Consider the following 26,152-nt stretch of genomic DNA (forward strand, 5'->3'; position numbering starts at 1 on the left):
ACTTGGCTCTATCGCACGATCATAGGACAGAAAGAAGGTCAACAGTTCCTAAATGCCCCGCAGCCTCCTGTTTATAAATGTGGCCGGCTTCACACCCATAAACGGACTCTACCGGACACGACTTTGCAGACAACCCTTGGACCGACCCGCTCTGATACCACTTTGTCACACCCCGACTTTACTAGGGTGTGATGGGCACCCGACCCCATATTCGGAGCCGAGCGAACCCTCGGACTCTTAGTACACACATGTTCTCTTAGAATCATAAGACAAAGTAAAGTAAAATACGTACTAAATTTTTTTCCAAAATCTTTTCGTCGTTTCTCAAGTAAACGTAGTTTGTAAATAAGAGGACTCTGTAAAATAAAAACACATCAACCAGTGGAACTCTGTTTTTAGGCTGACACTCTAGACCCACGACCCTGTCGCAAAGTCTCTAACCGTAATCATGGACCATAGCACGCGTAGGCGACTCAAAGAACTCTCCCAGGGTGAGTGGAGCTTGCCAACATTGCTGGAACATCTTCTATAATGACTTCTACTCGTCTGGGGGTACCTGCGTGGCATGAAACGCAGCGCCCGCAAGAAGGGGCGTCAGTACGAACAATGTACTGAGTATGTAAGGCATGAATAATAACATAGTAAGAAATGTATGTATGATCAATAACCGCATAGAAACATAGAACACGTCATGTCAAGTCATGACTCGTACATAGGAACCATATACCGCATAGAGAACATAGAACATATCATAGGATAGCGAGTAACTTTGTGCATATGAGTGCCCGTGGGGCGGATGCCATGCATGCTTACTTGGTCATATCGTGTCATAGCACCGCACGAGGCGGCTCGCCCACATAGCGCCGAATACTCCCGCTCGCCATAAATCCCGCGTCCGGCATCCCGCGTCCGGATGATAAGCCACCGACTGTGTGGCAATGATACATAGTTCCTTCCCAGTCCCCAAGTATACATAGTTCCCATCCCCCCAACCCTTGTTCATATTTAGCATGCAGGGGAACCCAAGGAAAATCATATACTTATCGGAGTGACGTAAGGTCGGAATCCTCCGATCGCATTATGGAGTAATCATGGACGCTTTGTCTCACCTTGGAGGAATGATAATCATAAGGCGAGACTATCAACATAGAACATAGCATAGCATATCGGGTCATAGACATAGCATATCTGACATCATCATTGTCATCATAGGATCATAGTTGTCATAGAATCGTAGTCATCATAGAATCATGGCCATCATAGGATCATAGTCATCGTAGAATCATAGGCATCATAGAATCATCAGATATAGTATCATCATAGATTCGTAGTCGTCATAGGATCATAGTCGTTGTTTAGGTCATAAAAATTGGCAATATTGTAGAACTTAGTTTTTAAAGAAAAATGTATATTTTGGAAAGCACTTGTAATCTTTTAGTAGAGGAAAAATATTGTAAAGCTTAGTTTTTAAAGAAAAATGTATGTTTTGGAAAACACTTGTAATCTTCTAGCAAAGAAAATCATACCTTGGAGTCGAGGGTTTAGTTAAAAACAACTTTTATTTGATAATAGGAATGACAACCAAGAACTTTTATTAGCTATAGCATGGGAATAAGTTTAATGAGCTAATAGGAAGGGGTTCGAAATAGCGGGCCCGCCTCGGTCGAATGAGGCGGCGTAGACAATTTACGTATAATACGTTTCATAATGTTGCTCATGGAAGTCTTAGGGTGATCGGGTCTTATTTTTGCAAGTTCTAGATGTTTAGACCCTTCTTTCAACTATTCATGAACATTTGATTCAATTTTACTGAGTGAATAGTAATCAAATTTCCATCTCGAATTTCTAGGATCAGAGTAATCCCCGAGACACGTATTCAAGCCTATTACATCTAAGACATGCCATAGAAAGAAGGTGAAGCCTTACATACCTCTTTCCGCTCCTTTTGCTACTCCAAATCCACGTCGCAAATCCGCCAAAATCTACAATTTGGTCATGTTTACCAAATCTTGGTTAGTGCATTTTGGAGTTGGATTCTTAAAATGAAACTTGGCTACCGAAATTTCGGCAGCATTTCCCCTGTAAATACTCCATCCCACCAAGTTCAACTTGGCTAATTTCAATCAATAACAATCCGGGAATTCAACCCGAAACCAACAACAATACGAACAATAACATCTCCAAACATTTCAAGTAAGCTACATATATTCAAGCTCACATTATTGATCATTCGTTCACTATTATTCCGAGGCCTTTCAAACACGATTTACAAATATTCCAAGTAATTCATACAATATTCAAGACACTCCAAATGACATGCCACCTCGCCCGAAGCTACCAACTTTCATAGAGACAACAATAGTGCATTTCTTTCTTCTGAATTCATCAACGATACTAATAATCCACTCCTTAACAACATTGTTTCCATAAATTCAAGAAAGCATATTAAAATCACATTAAGTTCTAAATCAGCCCGCAAGCAACTACAACTTCAACTTGAGTTATTAAACCTTCATTTTCATCATATAATTCTCAACAACAATAGCCAAGAATACTAAATAAATTTGATTCATCTTCTCTCCACATAAGGCAACACCATTCGGCCACACATCAACATATACATTCTCATGATTTTTATTCATTTTCTACACATTACAACAATGTACAAACATGTTGAATACCATTAGTTCATCAACCTAACACCTCTACATGTATACGGCCAAACACACCCATACGGCTACACTTTCAACATCTCTATTTTCATTCATTTCCATACTTCACAACATACACAATTCATCTATAACATATGAAAAAAAACATAAGATTGAACCTTACCTTCCTCCACCTAGTTCTCTCGGCCAAGACTCCATATTGCAACAACGGATCACTTTCTTGTCCCAACAACTTCTCCATGTCGTAGAGGGCCTTCAACTTAGTTGGGATGCATGAAGAAATAATTTTTGAACAAATTTTCCTCAAGGTTCTTGTTCCACTCCTCATGGCCGAATGGCCCTTATGCTTCTTTTCCTCATTTTCTTTCTTTCTTTCTTGTTAAAATATGACCACCCTTGTATATATATACATGTCTTCCACTTCCTTTTCATATTTACAAGTTGGTCCCTCAAGCTAGGAATATGGACACATGATCCCCTCTCTTAATTTCTCTAGAGTTTTCCTCTAATTTCTTGATTTTTCTAAAGTGGTCAAAGATGACCACTTGTCTTCCTAGACAAGCTTTGGCCCATGCATTTTTTATAATCTACACTTAGCCCCTCATAAATTAAAATAAGAGCATATAGTATACGGCCAACATGGCCTCTCCATGATTTTTCTTGAATTCTTGTGAAATGACCATTTTGCCCCTAACCTTCCGCATTATTTTCACGGCCCATTTTGCGAATTTCTCTCCTTGCCCTTAGCCTTTCTCAATATTTCCATGACACCAAGGTTCATAACCAATATTCCTAGCAACTCGTACATTAAAATTATTTCGAACATAGTCTTGTCCCTAACTTCCCGCACTTGGCCTTAAAGAATGTCCCATAGTTACGTAAGGCAATGCTAGAAAGCAACTATCTCTCTTCTTATAGATATCTCTCTTTTCTGCTTTACTTCTAACATATTCCCATGCTGTTTTCACACTGAATTGACCATTAATTGATAACCTCCAATATGGGACATCAAGATCATTTCCCCTACTTGGAGGTTGTACCTCAGTCAATATAAATTCTGCAAGTTCCTCTAGCAAACTGTTTCTAATTATAGCCTCGTTCCATCTTCCCTTAGTAACAACATCATAAACATTGTTGATATTCTCATCACAATAGAAATCAGGCTCAGTGAGAAAATACAATGGACCTAAACTAGTCCAATTATCAAACCAAAAAAGTGAAGATCCCATCCTCAGCTGCCACCATATTTCATGATCAATGAGATCTCTAACTTCTAACATCTTCATCCAAATATTTGATCCTTTCTTCCATGGAACCAGAATAGGATTATTCTTCTTCAAATACTTATTGCTCATGAATGCACCCCAAAAAGTAGGCTTGGTTCTAAAATTCCACCATAATTTGGCAAATAGAGCCAATGAGATGTCCCTCAAGCATCTGAATCCCAAAACCACCTTCTTTATGAGGCAAACAAACAGTGTCCCAACCTGTCCAATGCATTTGCCATTCCTCAACCTTGTTACTCCAGAAGAATTGTGCAAAAATCTTATGAAGTTTCTTGATAACAAAATCAGGTGGATTAATAGCAGAAAGCAAATACATAGGCATAGCTTGTAAAACATGCTTGAGTAACACAGCTCTTCCACCAAAGTATAACAATTTACACTTCCAACTTTGAAGCCTGTTCCTGACTTTAGCTATCAAATCTGAATAGAATGCCATACAGCCTCTAGCATAGTAAATAGGAAAACAAAATACATTAAAGAAAAATCCTTTCTGTTAAAGCCATTTGCCCTCTCCACTTTAAGAAACACATCCTCATCCACTCTATCATGTAGATAACTGGAACTTTTTGCTTTGTTAATCAATGGACCTGAAGAAGCTTCATAATTTTTCAAAATATCCATAATCAACTTCAAAGAGATCTCACATGCTGAAGAGAAGATGATAGTATCATCAGCATAGGCTAAGTGGTTAATTTTGGGACTCCACTTAGGCAATCCAAAACCACAAATCCAAGGATGGCCATGTTACACATTCAGTGCTCTAGGCAGTGCTTCAACAGCAAGGATAAATAAAGTAGGGGACAAAGGATCCGCTTGTTTAACTCCCCTAGTTGAATAAAAGAATCCATGAGCCTGTCCATTAATGAGCACTGAATACTAATTATTCCTTATTAGTTCATAGATCAGGCTGATGAACCTTTCTCCAAATCCAAACTTCCTTAGGACCTTTGTGAGAAAGCTCCATGAAAGTCTATCATATGCTTTTGTCATATCAAGCTTCATTACAACATTTGGGACAATCCGATTACCATTCTTCTTCCCCTTGTTAGTTCTTAGTTTGATATCAGTGATGATTTCTTGAGCCAACAAAATGTTTTCCACTATACTCCTTCCTCTAACAAAGCCAACTTGGTTCCGAGAGATTAAGTCAGTTAACAAAGTAGCCAACCTCTTATGAATCACCCTAGAAAACACCTTATTAACAAAATTACTTAAGCTTATAGGCCTCATATCCCTAAAGTTCTGAACTTCATCCTTTTTAGGCAGCAGAATAAGATTTGTATGAGTAATGTACCTTGGAAGCTTTGAACCAGGAATAAAATCACCTACCATATTAAAAATGTCATTACAAAAAATTTCCCAGCAAGTTTGAAAAAATAAACCTGTGAAGCCATCAGGACCTGCTGCACTTAAGCCCAAAAACTGCATTTTTAACTTCTTCTTTAGTAGGCCTTGCTACCAAAGCTTCATTCTGTTCCACGGTAACAAGTCTTGGAATATGTTCCAAAATATCAAATTGGACTGGTGGTGTAACTTCATGGAACTGAGCCTAAAAGAATCTAATGGCTTCATCAGCAATTTCTACATCAGTTTCAAGCGAGTTTCCATTGCCATTTTGAATTCTTCTAAGCTGCAGCTTCTACCTTCTACCATTAACATGAGTATGAAAGAACTTTGAATTTTTATCTCCCTCTTGGAACCAAGTCATGCCAGCCTTTTGCTTCCAAAATTCTTCCTCTATACTTAACAGCCTAGTCAATTCTGCATTCACTTTGTTGAGCTTCTCTCTATTTGAATATGAAGGATCATCTTCAAAAATAGTCTCATGAGCCTTGATCACCTCTTCCATGTTGGTTATTCGCTGAAATATATCCCCGTAAGTTGATCTACTCCAAGCTGTTAATACCTTCTTCAAATCCTTCAACTTAAAATTGAAAACATAGAATGAGATAGCATTCACATCTGTCTCCCAATTGGCTTGGACCACCTCCAAAAATGTCTCATGTTTGACCCAAAAGTTAAGAAATTTGAAAGGTTTCTTAAACTGTTGGATCTGCTGCTTCAATTCAACTAACAAAGGAGAGTGATCTGAGCCATTTTTAATCAGGTGAGTAATCTCAAGGCCTGGATAAAGCTGTTGAAACTCAAAGTTACTAAGGAACCTATCAAGTCTCTTAAAGATACAGTTTTCTGCACCCCTTCCATTCCACCACGTGAATACACTTCCTTTGTAGCCTAAATCAGTGAGATTACATGTGGTAATACAATGTCTGAAGTCTTCCACCTCATTCAATGATACTAGATTGCCACCATACTTCTCATTTTCATCAGTTATGACATTGAAATCCCTAGCAACAAGCCAAGACCTAGTCATATCATTTGCCAAATAATCCATAGCATCCCACAATTCAATTCTATCCACTCTATCACATTTTGCATAAACTAAGGTTACAATCATCTTAGTATCCTTCCAAATTAGATAACCTTAGAGTTAAATGTTGTTCACTATCAATAAGGACAGTAACTTCCCATTCTTCATCTACAAATGCCCAGATTTTGTTATTGACCTTATGTAAAGCTGTCTCCAAACCAAGTCTCCTTCTATAGCTTTCCAACTTATAAGGTTGCTGAAAAGGTTCCATCAACCCAATAAGGAAGAAACTATACCAATTATGCATTGTTAAAAGCCTCTTGAAGGCTTTCTTTGTATTTACTGATCTCACATTCCAAATAAGTGCATTCAGCATGATCATATACTAGATTTAGAGACAGTTCTCCTTGTTTGCACCCTTGTTGAATGAGGTACAACATTTTGCTTCTTCTTTGTTTTCCCTATAGCTTTAGAGATTAGAGTAGGTGACATATCTCCATCCCTAGCTGCATTCTAAAAACTCTGAGCTGTAGATTCTTCATCAAGATCTATTTTGGCATTAACATCCTGTGGTAGAACAACCTGCAAACTTCCCTTAGCTTTAGGATCAACTACCTGATTGCTATGCTTCTTAGAAGAATGCTGCTGATGTGTATATTTTACTATTGATATTTCCTACCTCTGCTGAGAAACAGTGCTCTTGACTCCATTTTTGCCCTTGCTAGCATTATTCACAACATTTTTGGCACTGTCATGAGATTGAGGAATAACACGTGCCTTGATACTTATAGGTTGAGTAAGTTCCAAGTTCAAAATAGTTGGCATATCTTAACCCTGCTGCATCTTAGTAACCTCTTGCATTGCAGTACCACCCACTAGTTGTTGTAATTGAGACTCTGCATCATTCTTCTCTTCACTAACACCTTTAGCTTCATCTGCATCCTTCACATTCACACTTTCACTAGCCTGATTAGTAGCAGGAACAGGATCCTGCACACCAAATAATAACTCCAATGCATTCTCTGAAGGGTCAACAGAGCCTATAGATTGATCATGATTCTCATTCTTATAAAAAATTTCACCCTCCTCGACTTGCTGAGTCTATAGTACTCTTTCCACACTTTTAGTACCAACATTAGCATCAGTACCAACAGTATTAACATTAACAAGAGTATTTGAAGGAGCCTCTTGATAAGACTGATTAGTAAGACCAATAATGAGACTATAAAATCCTTTTTCTACCCAGGCTTTTGTACCCCCAGGTGACATGATATTCTTCTTTGGAGTAAAAACCATTACATTCACATTAAGATGCTTCATATTGATGTTCTTTTCACTGTAGACTACAACCTCAACATTATCTGCAGTCTTACTAATTACTAGAACACCTTGAACATCTATATGATCACCACTTCCATCAGTAACATCCTTAGTCACTATGTGTTTTCCACTTCCACTAGCCAAATCATGAGAAGAATCCTTTATGACTGCTACAACATTGCCATGCACATCATGCACTGCATTTGCATGCGCCATAACTGCATTTGCATGCACCTCTTCATCGACTTCCACCACTTTAGCCTCCTCCCTTTCCACTAAAGCTGCATATTTATTAACAGAATTAGGGTTAGGATTTATAGTTTTGGTAGCTTTAACAGCTTCAGGATTTTCATTATTATTCTTTTGCATATTCTTTTGCTATTTATGTTCACCATTGCCATTTTTCTTCTTCTTGCCCTTCCGAGTTTGCCATTGTTACTTGCCAATCACCAAACCACTATCAAGAATCTTGATATCTCCTTTACGATAATTTGGATTTGCATGACCTTTATTATTTTGTTCCACAGTGTTTGTAATTGTAACTTGCTTTCCCTTGTCATTTTCCACCTTGAGCTTCATTAGCATTATTCACTACCTCTTTCTTATCATTCACAACTGCTTCACTGCCTTCATTCCTTGGATACAACTCAGGGTGGACCTTCCAACACGAGTCAATATCATGACCTTGAATACAACACTCATTACAATATTTTGGCATGTAATCGTATTGATTCTTTACCCAGTGAGATTTCACACCTCCATTAGGAGTCACAACATAAATTTTCACTCTTGTAGAGTGGTCTTCCAATAAGTCAACTTCCACCTTCACCCTCACACAACTAGGTCATGTCTTATTCTTTGTATCAAAGTCCACAGTGAGTGGCTTACCCACTGTTGCCGCTAAAGAAAGAACTTCTTCAACAAAAAAATTTGGTGCTAGGGTTGGAATAAAATTCATGCAATAGCAATTCTTGTTTCTTCTTCAGGGGTGAACCATGGATCCCACTTCAAGGTTCGAATAGGATAAGAGAAGTTCTTATCTTTAATCCAAAACGAGGGCTTTGACATCAATGTAACATAATCTTCTACGAAGTTACATCTAATAAGAACGTGATGATTACATAGAAAACCAATCATAGGCTCTATTTTTAACTCAAATTGTTTAGGAATGTCAGCACGTAATGCATTAAAATCATTCCAACCATTAGTAAACTTCCCAACAACTGCATATTTAAGATTTTCACGTAAAATCATCGCTTCAATCTCCTTCTCATCAAATTGCAGCGTTATCTCCTTGTTGATAGATTAAAGGATGAAAGGGTATTTTTTGAAGTGGTTGTTTTGATATGGTAGGGTTCTGCATAGATTGTTGAAGAATTGTGGCATATTTATTGGTAGTTGTAGGTGTGTAAGGGTTAAGATGGCCGGACAACCTCTGGGAGAGGTCGTCCAAAGGGCGTCGGCCGCTATGTTGGCTAGGTCAAGGTTTCTCTCACTAGAACCAGGTCGCCTAGAGAAAGAGGCTAGGGTCAATTGATTATTTATATTAGACTTCCGCTGATTTTTTTTAATAAGTATGAGTATGCTTTCAGTTAGCCATAAATGACCATTTTAAATAGATATTAAAAGACGATTGAAAGAGAATAGATGTTTATTGATTTTATAAGGCGTTCCTAAGTTGTTCATAACATCGGGATGCCCTCGCGGGCCAAAGTGGGTTTTCTTCTGAGCGTGACACCCACTTTTCAGATGCATCGAACAAATGTGTCCGGGAGTGGATAAAGTCTTATCCCAAATTCAAAATGATCAAGGCTGATAACTAAATTTTTGGGCGGGATATCATAACATTTCTATCTTCCTTTAATTTTATGCGTGTCCTTTCAACTCTGCCACCCTGGACACGTGTCCTTCCTTAACTAGATGTTGCAGGCGGTGTGATTATCGAACCGTCTCCGTAATGATGACAAATTTCCTTATAAAAGACCCCAAACTTCTTTCATATTTCTTTTACACTCTTTAATCTTGCTTGATTTTCTTTCTGAAAATCTTTATTTATTTAACAACTTTCATCCTTCTTCCTCCTAAACTTCTCATTAACAAACCCTTTATCAAGCTATGGCTAAAGCTGATGCTGGTGAAGTTGCGAACCCCATCATAGAAATAACTTTTCCATTTACTCTAGGTACATTTAATTTCTCAGATGACTTGGCCGTCATGAAGGCAAATACCAAAGCTGATCGCGGGGAGATGGTAAAACATTACCCTTCTTCTATCACCACTACTTCCCTTCAAACAGTCCGTGATGACTATAACTGCGAAAAAATCTTCTCATTACTATTCCTGGCCCGAATGATGACATCACCACTCCAAGACCGGATATGTCAAATATATACACATATCCGTTCACGTTGGGTTTAAGACCAGCAATTGATCAAGTGATCATAGATTTATGCAAATGTTGCAACGTTTGTCTTGCTCAAGTCGGCCCCTCTGTATGGAGGATTGTTGCCAGTATTTGTTTCTTGGCCGTCAAGGCCACATTACCTTTTACATTGGATGAGTTCATCCGGATCTATACTCCCAGACTCTTCCGGATTGGAATTATTACCATCTCAAAGAGGGGAAAAATACTCTTTCATCACCAGTCTTGATGAAGATCATGTACAAAGGGTGGATGGAAAGATTTGTGGCCGTCCCCACTGCGGAGATCATCGAGGCTAAGGATATGCCTTTTTCGGAGGCATGGAACCTCTCCCGTATGTACGAAATTTTGTATTTTTTATATTGACAAACTTCTCCTTGCATGGCTCCGAAAAATTCCTTTTTGCAGCTAATCGATATACCCCTCCTACTAACATGCGCTTCCCTGATTAGGTTTAACGCTTTTGAATGTTTCGAACTGTGACTTCCGAACATGGAAGAGAATTTTCTCCGGTCGGTGGAAAGCAAAGAACCATGGTAAGTCTAAGTACTTTTTTTTTTCATTTCACCTTTTTGTCTTTTTTCTCTTTTCTTCTAAATTCTTTAGTTCGACCAGGTTTGTCCAAAGGTACCGTTCACCCAAGGGTGACAATGGAAGACCCGGTCCTTGATCCGGAGGCTTCTGTTAACCGGATCAATCAAGACACCAAAAAGTTTAAGAAAAAATGACAAACTGGTTCTTCTTCTAAGAAACCGGTGGCCCTGGCACCATTTCTGACGCATCAAGACCTCTCAAAAGAAAGAGGCATTCTAGAGAAGACAGTTCCTCCAGAATAAATAATGAGAATAAAACTGGAGGTACTTCGAAACAAAACCTTCACCTCCATGACACCATCATTGTTGAAGATGACGAGGATACTGATGATGACCTTATGGTCAGAAACATCAAAATCGAATCGACTCTGGAGACTCTTCCCCAACATCCTCGATTGAGTCAAACTTTCACCGAAGCCCTTGAACAGCTGTTCATTGATGCTGAAATTGGTAATTCCAAAGTCCCACAGTTTGCATCCAGGGCCTCTCAAACTACTCCAAGTATTCCTACGAGGCTTTTTCTCCACTATCAGCTGCAAGAGATCCACGAGATCATGCCTCCTCCCGGGCTAGATTATTGAATGTTTATTCGGCTCTGAGCATAAATCCAAATCACCTTAGGATTGTTACCATATCAGTCCCCGATGATACCAACTTCCTTTCCAGTCCTGTTGGTGTTGCCAATTACTTGAAGCCATTGATATCGGAGTCTAATAGAGAGAAGATGAGCGGAGTTTCCTGGATGTGTCTCATCAATGAAAGCATGCACGTTTCTGCTCGAGTAAGAGTTTTTCCCTATTCTTAATATAAACTTGTATTCCTTTCGGTTGTCATCAAAATTTACTCATTTGATATTTGCTCAGTCCAGAGTACTTGCTGTTGAAGGTCTTAAACTTGGTCTTGAGGCTGTTGAATCATTGCCGGCTCAATTTCATGATCGTGATCATGATCATGATCGAGAACTTGAGTTCTGCGGCCGAATTAAATGGTGGAATCCCACTGACCGAGATTCCCCAAATTTCCGGAAGCTGAACTTGAAAAGGTTAAAAATGACATTAAGAAAGCTAATCAAGACCTGGAATTGGCCAACTGGGATAAAGAAGCTTTTCGTCAGCAAGCCGACCGTCTCCAAACTCAGCTTCAGACCTTTCAAGTCGAGTTCGATAACCAGGAAAATGCCTTGCACTTCTGGGTTCAAAGGGAATGTACACTTGATTTGGAAGTCAGAAGGCTTAACTATGAACTTTCAGTAATTGATGAAGAACGTGCAGCCGCAGATCATGACTACAACCACCACCTTACGATTTGGAAAGAGCAAGACTATCAAAAGTCTTTAGAAATTGGTAGGTTGGAAACAGGTTTAGCAGTATTAACCGCAGAAAACCAAGATCTTAGGGTTTAACGGGACGAGGCTTAAGTTCAAAGAGATGAAGCTCGAGCAAATCTCAAGGTTGAGGAATCTCGGTTGATTTTCCATGCCGAGTATACCACATGGAATGTTTGAAGATTTACTCTTGAATAAGCTCGTGATGGTATTAAAGATCTACCTGGGACAATTAAACAAGCTAGGAAATTGGAGATCGATGCCTTCAATGTGTTACCCCCATCCCCTCAACAAGATGATAAAAACCTCGAGGTTGATTCCAAGGAAGATTCGGGGGGGGGGGGAAGGGGGGGGGGGAAGAGGACACCAATGCCGATGATGAAGAAGAATATTTGAGCCCGAATTTGTCTCTTGCCCCTGTTAAGTTTCCAAACATTGATCCTACCGGGGGTAATTTACCCCCCCACAACTAAGCTCTTTCTAGCCTTTAGCGGACCATGGAATCGGCCGTGCCGGTTCCTTTTGTTGTCTTTGTAATTTTTCCTTTCGGGCCAAAATGTTGGTCCGTTTTGAAGCATTCTACTTATCTTTTATTCTTCTCTAATGAGTAATATATGCTTTCTGCACGAAGAATTTTGAAGTTGCTTTGCAATCATTATTCGAAGTCTTCGAGACTTATAAAATCTTAGTCTAAGCATTATGCTGGTGGAATAACCAAACTTACTTGAACTTAAAATTTTTTGAAATCCTTATAAGCGTGAACACCTCACATAAATTATTTCAAAATTTGAACAAATTCAAGTCATTCTTACCTTGGTGTAAGATTCTAGTTTACTTTAGTGTTTGGAATCTTTGCTTTGTTACTCACTTTGAAGCTAAGTTCATTTTTCTGCCTTAGCAGTTCATATGATTTTTAATCATGAATAGGTTTCGTACTTTTTGTCGAGTAACCTTTATATATGGGTGTTAAAATTATACTAACTAACCCTCAATTTATTTAGGTAAAATTCTTCCGAATAGTTATCTGAATCGGTTCTCAGTATGTTCGGGTGTGATTCATTTGAAACAAATTAAAAAATGGGCCTTATATTTATGCTATTTGAATGGGACATCTCCGATTCAATTTTGGCATTTTTGGTTGGAATCAATGCGTATTCTCAACAATTAGCTTTGGTGAAGCTTATAGCTCAACAACCAAACATATGTCTTCTTTATTTTTGAGATGAAATGAGTAACTCGGAGGAAATTCCTCCGTTTATTAATTTAAAAACACACGTCATATTGACAAAATGTATAATTGGAGAAAATTTCTTCCTTTATTGACATGAGAATTTCTCTTTGTACTACAACCGTGAATACATCACTGAGTTTACAAACTTGCATTTGAATATCCAAGCAAATTCCTTGAATATCTCAAAATAAATTCATTTTGGTCCGTTCCACTTTTGGCGATAGTCTCCAGTAATATGGGCGACAGTCCCCTACAATATTTTATCATCGAAGGGTTATATCCCGGGGTGTTGGAGTTTAAAGAATGAAGTCTCAAAAACTTGATTAAGTCCTTCTCATGCCAGTCCCAAGTTTTTGGGTAGCTTACTCGAAATAATTCTTCTCCAATTGCAACTTCCATGCGTTCACTCTTGAAGAAGCCACACTTTATGTTGCTGCCTCATTAAAAACCTTACCAGAAAAACCCATTTTTGAGATAAAATCCGGTCTAAGGGAAAAAGAGTGTAGCACATGATTTCATCGAATCGTGAACGGTCTTCAAGTACTTGTTCTTCATGAATCTTCTTGCCCTTCAAAGATCCTTTTGTTTTGTATAACTCCTCGTTTCATAGCTTATGCAAAAAGTATTAGTGCATAATATACAAACCATTTTAAAGAGAACATACCTCTCAACAGTAATACCGCTTTAGATGACTAACATTCCGATTATTAGGAACCTAAGTTACATCTTCCTTCTCGAGTTGATATGGCCCTTTTCCTGCTATACTTACTATCTGGTAAGGCGCTTCCTAGTTCGGACCTAACTTTCCAGCATTTACATCCCTGGTATTGAAGGTTACCTTCCGTGGGACTAAGCCCCTTACTTGAAAGTGTCGGAGATTGGTTCGACGATTGTAGTATTTTCAGATTTGTTGTTTCCATGCTAAAATTCGGAGCAATGCCATTTCTTTGTGCTCTTCGGCTAAATTCAACTCGACTAGAATTTCTTCGTTATTTCCTTTCTCATTTGCATGCTTGTATCGTAAGCTAGACTCCCCCCACTTCTACTGGTATCAAAGCCTCAGCTCCATATACAGGTGAAAAAGGAGTTTCGTCGATGCTTACTTTTGTTGTCGTATGGTATGCCATAGCACTTCTGGTAGTACTTCTCCCAATTTTCCTTTTGATGATTCTAATCTTTTCCTTAAATTTTGAAAAATCATTTTATTCATTGACTCCGCTTGTCCGTTCGTACTTGGGCGATACGGCGCGGATGTATTTCTCTGAATTTTCATATTTTAAAAAAATTCAGTGCTTTCCTTCCCACGAACTGCGGACCATTATCACAAGCAATATCCTTTGGGATTCCAAATCGACAAATTATGTGGTCGTAAATGAAGTCGATAACTTCTTTTTCATATATATTTTTACAAGCTCCTGCTTCCAGCTATTTAGAAAAATAATCAGTCATTATTAACAAAAACTTTACTTGTCCCATTGCCACTAGTAATGGTCCGACAATGTCCATCCCTCATTTCACAAATGGCCACGGGGAGATCACCGGATGAAGTAACTCTGCCAGTTGATTTACTAGTGCGACATGCCTCTGACATTTGTCACATTTTTTAACAAATGCCTTGGCATCTTTGATAGTTCTAAGGGCATTCGTGTTTTGATGATTGTCAAGCTATTTCAGAACCAGAAAGAGACCTGGTCTGTAATCTGCTCTTTGTGCAACTTGCACTATTGGCATAGGCAGCTGTAAAGTTGAGCCACTTGCTGCATACAAGTACAGTTGTGAATTGGCCTATGCTTTAGGCCAAAATTGAAGAGTGTTCTCTTTTCACCCCCACATGCTCCCACTATATATACAACATGGTGGCAACATATTTGGTAGACTTGAAAAACCTAATCCAAATTGTGCAAAATCTGCCGATGCAAGTTTCTCAAGATCTCTCATGAACAAAGCCATCTACAGGCTGAAGAACCTGATCCAGACACAAGATATTGTCTATGTTCTTTAGGATGTTGTGAGTCTTTGTTTACTTGTGCTTAAACTGTAAACCTACTCTTCCCAAAAATAAAGTTGTTTGTCGGTGTTCTATATTCTCAAGGTTGCTTCCACAAGCTCTTGAGTAGTTGTTACACCTCGAAAAAATTTCTGTTGATGCACAGTAAATATGCTAATGAGGAATACGAAGTACGATGTTTCAATAAGTAAGAAATAACATTTGATGATTCCAAGTAAGATCCGAAAGACATTCGATGTAGATGAGAAAGTTGCGCAAGAGAAGGTTATGTATACGATAAAAGTATCGGAAGTGATTTATGAGTAGTAAGTTGATGACAACTTAATGATGTGTGGGGAAGAGTTATGACGCCCCTTATATTGTTAATGATGTGATAAACAAGTGCTAAGAAGGTTCTATAAGTATTGGAGATCAAACGAGACGACGGGATCAAACTTAGTGAAACAGTGAGTTCCACGGCTGGTTCCACGGCCAGCATTGTGTTCCACGGACGGTGATGGGTCCGTGGAACCCCAACAGAGAGAAGGCGACTAGGCTGGTCGTGAACCACAACCAGCTTCACGGACAAGATTGGGTTCCACGACCGTGGAACGTCCGTGGAACACCCGACGGGCTGAAATGTTTTAAGTCTTTAAATGTGTTTTCAACTTCATTATTTCATTCCCAACATCTCTCTACTTCTCTCTAAGACTTCTAGGGCTTCATATATATATTTCATGAACAAGAATTCAAAGGGAATCAAAGGTTCTAATCATCAATACAAGTGAATCAAAGTAAGAGAACCCATTAAAGTTCTTCAAAAGCAAAGAATTCAAGTGAAGGAAAATCTAGGGTTTGGCTCAAGTGAGGTATATGCAACCAAGGTTCAATCCTACACTATCTAAGGTGAGTTTTATGATGTTTTCATGTTGTTTAAAGTATTTGGAAGTTGAAACACTTGGATTACAAAAGAATGTAAGAAATAGGTCATGAATGTGTGAATAGTAGCACTTTTGAGTAAACGTTTGGAACGAGTGATGATTCTTGATGCTTTATGAATATAATCATGTTATAAATGCTATTGAGAGTGTGGAAAATGACATTGTATGTGAATGAACGTATTGTCGAGTTATGACTATGAATATGGAAAATTGAACTGAATTGTGAAGTAAGAGTAATGTAGATGACTAAAGGCTATTGTGATGATATTGTGAATGTTGTTATTGATGTTTGGGAGTTGATGTGTAATACGAAGAAAGTCATATAAATAAAGGAGGTGCTGTCCGATTTTCTCTAGAATTAGTCATGAATGCTAAAGCTATCCATTATCTAATATGAGTATACACTTCAATGAAGGTAGAACGTGAGCTTTGAAGAAGAACGTATGTGATATAATAGTTGCACGGAAAGGTATGTAAGGCTAACCCTTCTTTCATAAGGCATGGTTCTTTGGCCAAATGTTCATCTTCTTATGAGTTCATGATACTCTCTAGTGATCCTAGCTCGAGAAGCTATTAAGCTAATGATGCTCAAATGATGTGATAGTACTAAGTTCCTTATACGACGAGTAACACTCTACGAATAGAAGGTAATGAATGACGATAGAAAAAAGGGCTAAAGATAGATATGCGTTTGTATATATGTGTGCCCATGAGAGGCTATTGTGAACCCCGAGCTTATATGGCCGGGTAGAATATAATGAGTATGTATATCTATATATATAACGACGTGCGCGCACCACTGCAGTTGGGTACGAACAACCCTGAGCCTTGGTAGGGCCAGGCACTGAGCCTTGGTAGGGCCGGGTACGTGAAACACCAAACCTTCGTGGTCGGATAAGCTATATAAAAGCTATATGTATGACATCTATATGAGTACGAATAAGCTATATGTATGACATCTATATAAGTATGAATAAGCTAAGTATATGACCCCTATATGAATACGATTATGCTATGTATATGATATCAATTAGAGTACGAATATGTTAAGACCATGTAAGTGCCAAGTAAGGGCTATGTATATGCAAAGTACATGATATGAGCATGAGTGTGAAAGGGGATATGAATATGAGTACGAAAATAGATACGAAAGGTAATTGAGCAAAGATATGAATGTATGTACGCGAGTACGAAATAGAAACGGAACGTCCCTATGGAAAGCAGGTAAGTGCTATGATAATGAGGCTATTGTCTCCCATCTTATGTTATTTCATATGTTATCCATTATGCTTCCATATTGATATTGATCATGCTTTACATACTCAGTACATTCTTCGTACTAACGTCCTTTTGTTTGTGGACGCTGCGTCACCCGTAGCCCAGTGAGAGACAGATTTCTTGATCCTTAGTTGTATCTTCTCGTGGACTACATAGCAGAGTCCATTTTATTCGTGAGTCGTGCGGCTTTTGTATAGATTCTTTTGTGTATATATTCATGGGCACGGCGGGGTCCTGTCCCTCCCATATGCTATGATATGATGTACCTTCTTAGAGGCTCGTAGACATTGTGTATTTGGTTAGATGTGTTCGGCCTTGACTGCCTATATTTTGGGATATTACTTTGATAGCCTTGTCGGCTTATGTACATTGTATGGGCATCATGTTATTGAAGATATAGTTATGTCGTTGCTCAATGAGATTAGAATGATGAATGAAAAGTATGATATAATTATGTGGCTCACCTAGAATGTGATGTAAAGTGTGTCAAGGGGTGCCCGGGTGGGCTAGCACCGGGTGCTCGTCGCTGCCCTCGGTTTGGGTCGTGACAGTAGTACACTAGGCTAGAATTAGCTTAGTTGTATTAGTTGAATTCTAAAAGGTTTCTTGTTGGATGAGTATCTTCACAAAAACTTCGAGTGGTACACTAGGCTAGAGTTAGCCTAGGTGTATTAGTTTCGTTAGCTAGAGTTAGTCAAGTGGAGGTGTTTGCAATCAGTGTGTTGCAAAGGTTGAGGGACTGGAGTTAGTTCCTAGGTTGCTACTATTGTAAGGGTAGAGGGATTATGGGAGTAAGTTCCTAGCTTACAATAGGCTGTAATCTGAAGTTGCTCGTGTAGTGGAGTTGAAATCCTACTGGGGTAGGTCGTGGTTTTGGTGGATGCACAGCCTTCGACAAGTGGTATTAGAGCGAGTGCTTTCTAAAAGGTTAACACCTATAAAGAATCTGTAAAATGGAAGCCCCACCAAATATGGAAGAAGGACAGTCTTTCATCAGGCTACCTAGATTTAACGAAAAATATTATGGGCGGTGGAAGACTAGAATGCATGACTTCATCATGGCTGAAGACTCAGAGCTGTGGGATATCATCTGTGATGGCCCCTATATTCCAGTACACACAAGTGGAGTTGGTGTAAAAGCTATTGCCAAAACTAGGAAAGAATACAATGAAGCTGACAGGGAGGCAGTGGAGAAAAATTATAAAGCCAAGAAGATCCTTGTGTGTGGAATAGGACCTGATGAATATAATAGAGTCTCAGCGTGCTCAACATCTAAAGAGATCTGAGAAGCTCTTCAAACTGCACATGAAGGAATAACACAGGTGAATAACTCCAAGATAGACATGCTTACTACAGAGAGTGAAATGTTCAAAATGAAAAAGGGAGAATCTATTCATGATATACACACTACATTCACCTCTATCATCAATGAGCTTCATTCTCTAGGAGAGGAAATCACAACTACTAAACTGGTGAGGAAGCTGCTTGGTGTTTTGTCGGATTCTTGGGATAGCAAGGCAAATGCTATTTCTGAATCCCAAGACCTCACCAAGCTGACGGTCAATGAACTCATTGGAAACCTTAAAACCTATGAGATGAAGATAACCTTGAAAAAGGATGAAAAGAATGAAGTAAAAAGAGAAAAAATTCTTGCTCTCAAAGCTACCAAAGAAGACTCAAGTGATGATGAATCTAAGCTGGCATATCTCACATGAAGATTTATTAAACTGATCCGGCAAAGTGGTGGAATCCTGAAGGCAAGAAGCTCCAGCAGAAACTCCATAGGAAATGACTATCTCTACCATAGGTGTGGTAGGTCTGGTCACTTTGCTAAAAAATGTTCTCTGAATAAACAGGACAGTTATGACAGAACTGCATGGAGAATCAGCTTCCTGACAAAAGGTTCAGAAGAAAGGAAGTTGTTGATGAAATAGTAAAACAGGCACTTGTTGCATTAAAGGACTCTTCCAGTGAGTCTGAAGATGAGGACGAATAGAGGATACATCTATGGTGGCCATTGAAAAGGAAGCCTCCAAGTATAAGTCTATCCTTGCCCTCATGTCAAAGTCAGATTCAGACGATAGTGACAAGAGTGATGAAGTGGAACAGGTAAATTTCTTGGAGGAAAAGAAAAACCTGAAAGCCTAGTCTCTAAATAAACTCATATCACTGTTAGGTGTGTTAATTGATGCCTATCATGCCCTTATTGCTGAAAAGGATGCACTAACTCTTGAAATCTGTAATACCGAACTTGAAAGAGATAATTTGTTGGTGCCGATTGGAGAAATGAGAGAGCAGGTTGATGAGACCAATCTACAGAATGTTATACTGGAAGGTCAAATAAAAGGGGATACAGGAGCTTCTCTTAAAGGGAAGGGTGAATCTAGTAAAATTTACTTGGAGCTTGAATATTAGATCAAAGAGGAAAAACTAAGTCTCATTACTGAAGTTGAGAGGAGCAAGCAATTGGAGGAAGACTTGAATAGAATTAAGCTTGATCTTGATAAAACTCTCAAGTGGACTTGGTCCTGTGACATAATTACCTCCATGTACAAGAGTAAAGGAAGCGGCAGGGAAGGGATTGGTTATAAGTAGACACCTTACAATCCCCACAATAAGTATGTCTCCACCACTGAGAACTGGATTTGCACTCACTGCGGGCAAGAAGGTCACTACAAGGAGTCTTGCAAAGAAAGAATTGAATCCTTTTAGAGAAACGGAGATTTCATCAAAAGGAAAGCAAGTTTGGGCATGAAAGGAACTGGTTCTCAAAATAAAGGACCTCAGAAGAAGAAAGGTAATGTGCTGCCTATTTGGGCGAAGAGGAACTTGATCCATCCCTTCTATAACTATAAGGGACCCAAGCTGGTTTGGATTTCCAAATCCAAACACTGACATCATGTGCAGGACGAGGAGAGAGAAGAGGAAGGTAGATGTGATAGAAGAAAGGGTATGCACACATGGGAGGTGCAACACAACGTATGAACAAAGTACAGAACTGGTGCTCAGCACGGTTAAAACTATCCAAAGACCCGGTCTCTCTGTGACTTAGGTTAGTAGTTCTTTCAATACCTTCAAATGTTCTTAATTATTTAAGTGCCAAGTCAGTCAAGCATCTTCTAATTCAAATTTCAAACCTTAAGTCTTCCAATCGACGCTTCACTTCCCATCCTAAAATGTCATCTCAGACACCTTAAATACATCTCTCTTGTCCTTCTCTCTCTTCACTTACCAAAATCATCAGACCATCAAAACTTCTCATTCTCTCTTCTGTCCTATACAAGGTCGTCTGAACCAACTCCTATCTCATCCCTCTTACCAAGTACAAATATCTCAAAATCCTCCTTCAAGCCAAATCAAAATGAACTCCCAATTGTCATCCTCAGAGCACTCAATCTCCTCTAACCAAAGTATATCTGTATCTCTATCTGGTGTCTTCGAACTAAGAGGACCCTTGAATCTTGAGGAAAGATTGTCAGACTCCTCTTCAAAAGAATCGGACAAAACAAGTGGAGAGATTGAAATGGGAAGAGGTAACATTGATAACTCTAAAGGACAACAGGTTGGAAATCTTAACAGAAAGAAAAGGCTGTAGATGTCATGCCTGTCTCTCACTCTGAGAAGAAAACTTGGTGTCCCATCTATGCTAAAGCACCTGGTCCCTGAAAAGAAAATTCAGGAGAAAATGTTGACTCTAATGGTGATATCATACTTCGCTTAGTGCACAATCAGATCTCTGGGGGTATGAACGAAAACAAGAAAAGGAAATCAAAGGGAATGACAGGAAGAGAGGAGGGGATAGGAGGAGAAGAAAGTGATACTCAATTTGCCTCACAAAAGAAATGGAGGACAAGTGTCGTTAGGATACGTGAAATTGAACGAAGAAAGGAACATCTCAAAACGCAGAAGATTCTTTTTGGATGATGATTGATATAAACCCGAAAGAGGAGACTGGGAAGAACTGTGGGAGATGGTGGAATTTCAAAAGTGGACTCATCTTCTTATTCCACCGGTTCCTTGTGTGTATGAAGCTAAAGTAATGGAACTGTACACAAATCTACTTCATCTTGATGGCAGTGCTTTGGCCCTAACAGTGAATATGATAGACTTTGTACTGACTGATGCGGTACTAGCCAATATCTTGGGAGTACCAACTGAAGGGCTGAGGGATGTGACTAGAAGGGCTTCCACCTCCTTGAAAAATGTGATTGTTAAGGAAGGCAGGTCAGTCCGTCCAGGAAAGCTCCTCAAACAGGATCTCGAGCCCACTTGTCAACTGGTTTTCGAGTTTGTGGACAAGGTGCTCATACTAAGAAGTGAAAGGGAGGGAAATGTCACTTCATAACATAAGGTACTCATGGAAGCTTTGTCAACTCTTGAACTGATCAATCTACCAGCAATCATGATCAATCACATGATCAATGCTGTGAGCACTAGTGAAAATGATCCTAGTCTTCCTTATGGATTTTTCCTGACAAAGGTCCTCGTGCATTTTAATGTAAGAACTGGCATAGCCACCTTGGGAACAGAAGAGAATGTGATCTCCATGGCTACTCTGAAAGATTGTGAGTGTGTGCCTAAAAAAGCAAGCTCCATCATCTATGTTCTCACCAAAGCCCTGAAGGCAACATATGCTGAAATTAAGCAAGTGAAAGGTGAGAATGCTCTTCTTAGGGATCGGTTGAAAATCAAAGTAGAAGATCTCAGGAAGCAAATGCTCCAAGATCAGGGCGCTTATATTGAGAAAATTGACAATTTTCTTCAAACCTTAGATCACCCCCAGTAATCAGCTCCTAGCAATTGCCTTCAGTCTCTACTTCCTTCCCTTGTCCTCCATTGGCTGATATCTTAACCCCTATATTCTCTACCTTTCTTGTCTGACTAGAACATTAGTAGCTTACTTTGGCTTATGCTTGTACTGTTTGAACTACTTCCTATTCTTGGGCTTTTACATTATTTTTTATGCACTATTTCTTGCTTGCTTATGATGATTCTGCTTGTAATATTTTTTGCTTGTACCTCTTACTGGCTGCACTGTGGTTGCTTTTCTAATGATGCCAAAAGGGGGAAGAATATGAATGAATATTGTGCATATGTAGTGAAAGTGTGGCGATGGGATCACTATGTTATGAGAAAGAAAGCGGTGGATGTGCTGGAAGACATGCTGCTGAACTAAGGGGGAAGATATGCAGTTGAAATGGTATTATGTTGCTAACATGTTATAGGTGCCTTGACAATGATGGTCTGCTTTGCAGGGGAGAACAAGTGGGAAGTTGGTTCTTAGAGGGAACATTAGTCTATGAGTTTGTCATCATCAAAAAGGGGAAAATTAATAGTTCCAAGTGCATTCGTGTTTTGATGATTGTCATACTATTTCAGAACTAGATAGAGACCTGGTTTGTAATCTGCTCTCTGTGCACCTTGCACTATGTGCAGAGACAGTTGTAAAGTTGAACTACTTGCTGCACACAAGTACAGCTGTGAGTTGGCCCATCCTTTAGGTCAAAATTGAAGAGTGGTCTCTTTTCACCCCTCATGCTCCCACTATATATATAATATGATGGCAACATAATTGGTAGACTTGAAAAACATAGTCCAAATTGTGCAAAATCTGTCGATAAAAGTTTCTCAAGATCTCTCATAAACAAAGCCATCTACAGGCTGAAGAACCTGATCCAGACATAAGATATTTTCTATGTTCTTTAGGATGTTGTGAGTCTTTGTTTACTTGTGTTTAAACTGTAAACCTACTCTTCCTAAAAAGTAAGCTGTTTGTAGGTGTTCTAAATTCTCAAGGTTACTTCCACAAGCTCTTGAGTGGTACACTAGCCTAGAGTTAGTTTAGTTGTATTAGTTGAATTCTCAAAGGTTTCTTATTAGAAGAGTGTCTTCACAAGCACTTTGAGTGGTACTCTAGGATAGAATTAGTATAGGTGTATTAGTTTCCTTGGCTAGAGTTAGTCAAGTGGAGGTGTTTGCAATCAGTGTGTTGCAGAGGTTGAGGACTACGGGAGTTAGTCCCTAGGTTGCTACTATTGTAAGGGTAGAAGGATTATAAGAGTTATTTCCTAGCTTACAATAGGTTGTAATCTGAAGTTATTCATGTAGTGGAGTTGAAATCCTACTGGGGTAGGTCGTGATTTTTAATCCCTTGAGCAAGGAGTTTTCCACGATAAAAACAGTGTCTTATTTACTTACTGCATTGCATAAGGGAACTGGTACACAACCAGGTTCCTCATACATTATTCGGTGGACGCACAGCCTTCAACAATCTTTTTCCATTTGGGACCAATAATAACCTGCCCTAACCAATTTTCGTGCAAGCAGATCTGCTCTGGAATGGTTACCACAAATTGCCCCGTGAACTTCCCTTATTATATAATCTGTTTCTCCGAGTCCTAAGCATCTTGCCATCGGCCCATAAAATGGCCTTCTGTACAACTGTCCGTCATAAAATCTATACCGAACAACTTTCATTCGTAAAGCTCTCAGGTAATTTCTCATCTCTGAGATAGTCTATGTATTTGTTCCTCCAATCCCATATCAAACCGGTGGAATTGACCTCCAGATGGAAAGTATCAAATGCTTAATTTAACAATTGCACCACTTTTTCGAAGTTATAACCGTCAGCGTCAGTTGAAGAGCCCCAGTTTACCAAAGCATCAACTTCCATATTTTGCTCACGGGAAATATGCTCCAATGTCCACTCCTTAAACCGACGCAGCAGTGCTTGAACCTTGTCCAAGTACCTTTGCATCCTTTCAGCTTTTACTTCAAAGACTCTGTTCACCTGATTAACCACTAAGAGCGAATCACTCTTAGCTTCTATGACTTCTGCTCCCAAGCTTCGATCCAATTCTAAACCTGCAATCATGGCCTCATACTCGGCTTCATTGTTAGTTAATTGCATAATTCTTATTCACTGTCTGATTATATCTCCAGATGGATTTTTTAACACAATTCCTAATCTGGGCCCTTTCACATTGGCAACACCAGTAGTGAATAAGGTCCAGACTCTGAGCATTGCTCCGGATAAAATTGTAAATTCTTTCTCTACATCGGGCGACATCCCTGGGTTGAAATCCACAACAAAATCAGCCAAAACTTGGGATTTTATGGCCGTTCGAGGTCTATACTCTATATCATAGCTGCTAATTTCTACTGCCAATTTGGTCAATCTTCCTGAAAGCTCAAGCTTGTGCAATATATTTCTTAACGGATAAGCAATCACTACACAAATTGGATGACACTGAAAATAAGGCCACAATTTTCTAGCAGCAGCTATTAATGCTAAAGCCAATTTTTCTAAGTGAGGATATCTAGTATTAGCACTTGCTAAGGTTCTACTAACATAATAAATAGGAAATTGCATACCTTTTTCCTCTCGAACCAAATCCGCACTTACCGCCACCTCGAACACGGCCAAGTATACCAACAACTGCTCATCCGATTTTGGTTTCGCCAACAAAGGAGGACTTGATAAGTACTTATTTAGGTCCTTTAAAGGCTGTTGGCATTCTGGATTCCATTTGAAATGCTTTTTCTCTTTCAAAAGAGAAAAAATCTGTGGCTCTTTTCCGATGATCGGGAAATAAACTGACTCAACGCAGCTAATCTCCCGATCAGCCTTTGCACAGCTTTCACATCGTCCAATACTTTCGGAATATCTTCTATGGCTTTGATTTTATCGGGATTGACTATGATTCCTTTGTTTGATACCAAAAATCCTAGAAACTTGTCGGAACCCACCCGAAGGCACATTTCTTCGGGTTCAACTTCATGTTATACTTCCTTAGGATCTCGAAGGTTTCATGCAAATGCTTCGAATGTTCTTCCGAATACAGACACTTGACCAGCATATCATCAATATAAACTTTCATAATTTTACCTATTTGTTGCTCAAATATACAATTTACTAAACGCTGATAAGTTGTTCCGACATTCTTTAATCCAAATGGCATAATATTATAGCAAAGAGGTCCCATATTTGTTATAAAAGATGTTTTTCTTTTATCCTTAGGGTTCATTCTAATTTGATTATACCCAGAATAAGCATCGAGAAAATTTAACATTTCATGTCCCTCCGCGGCATCAATCATACGATCAATGTGCGGCAAAGGGAAAGAATCTTTAAGGCATGCCTTATTCAAATCTTTAAAATCTATGCACATTCTCAACTTATTTACTTTTTTAGGTACACTACTACGTTAGCAAACCAGTCAGGGTACTTTACTTCCCGAATTGAACCTATGTTCAATAGCTTGTTTACCTCCTCTTTAACAAACTTGTTTTTATATTCAGCGATTGGCCTTCTCTTCTGTTTTACCGGAGTAAATCTTGGATCTAAGCTCAGCTTGTGAGTTGTGATCTCCTATGGTATATCTCTCATATCTTCATGTGACCAAGCACAATCAACTTTAGCTCTAAGAAAATGAATTAATTTAAGCCAGAGCTCCGGATTTAACCCGGTGCCCAGGTATACCTTCCTTTTGAGCAAATGCTCAAAGAGGCTAATCTTCTCAAGTTCTTCTACGGTGCATTTCATGGCATCCAGATCATACGGATCTACAAATGACCTTGGAACCCTGTGATAATCATCTTCTTCAACATCCTCTTTTATCGGACTTGAGGCTTTAACTACATTTGGGTCTGTGGCTAATGCCTTTGCTGGTCCGATTTCCTTTAATTGCTATTTGGACACATAATCCTTTTTTCCTTTTTCTCTAG

The sequence above is a fragment of the Lycium ferocissimum genome, chromosome 4 (assembly GCF_029784015.1).
Source record: "Lycium ferocissimum isolate CSIRO_LF1 chromosome 4, AGI_CSIRO_Lferr_CH_V1, whole genome shotgun sequence".
Classification (NCBI taxonomy): domain Eukaryota; kingdom Viridiplantae; phylum Streptophyta; class Magnoliopsida; order Solanales; family Solanaceae; genus Lycium; species Lycium ferocissimum.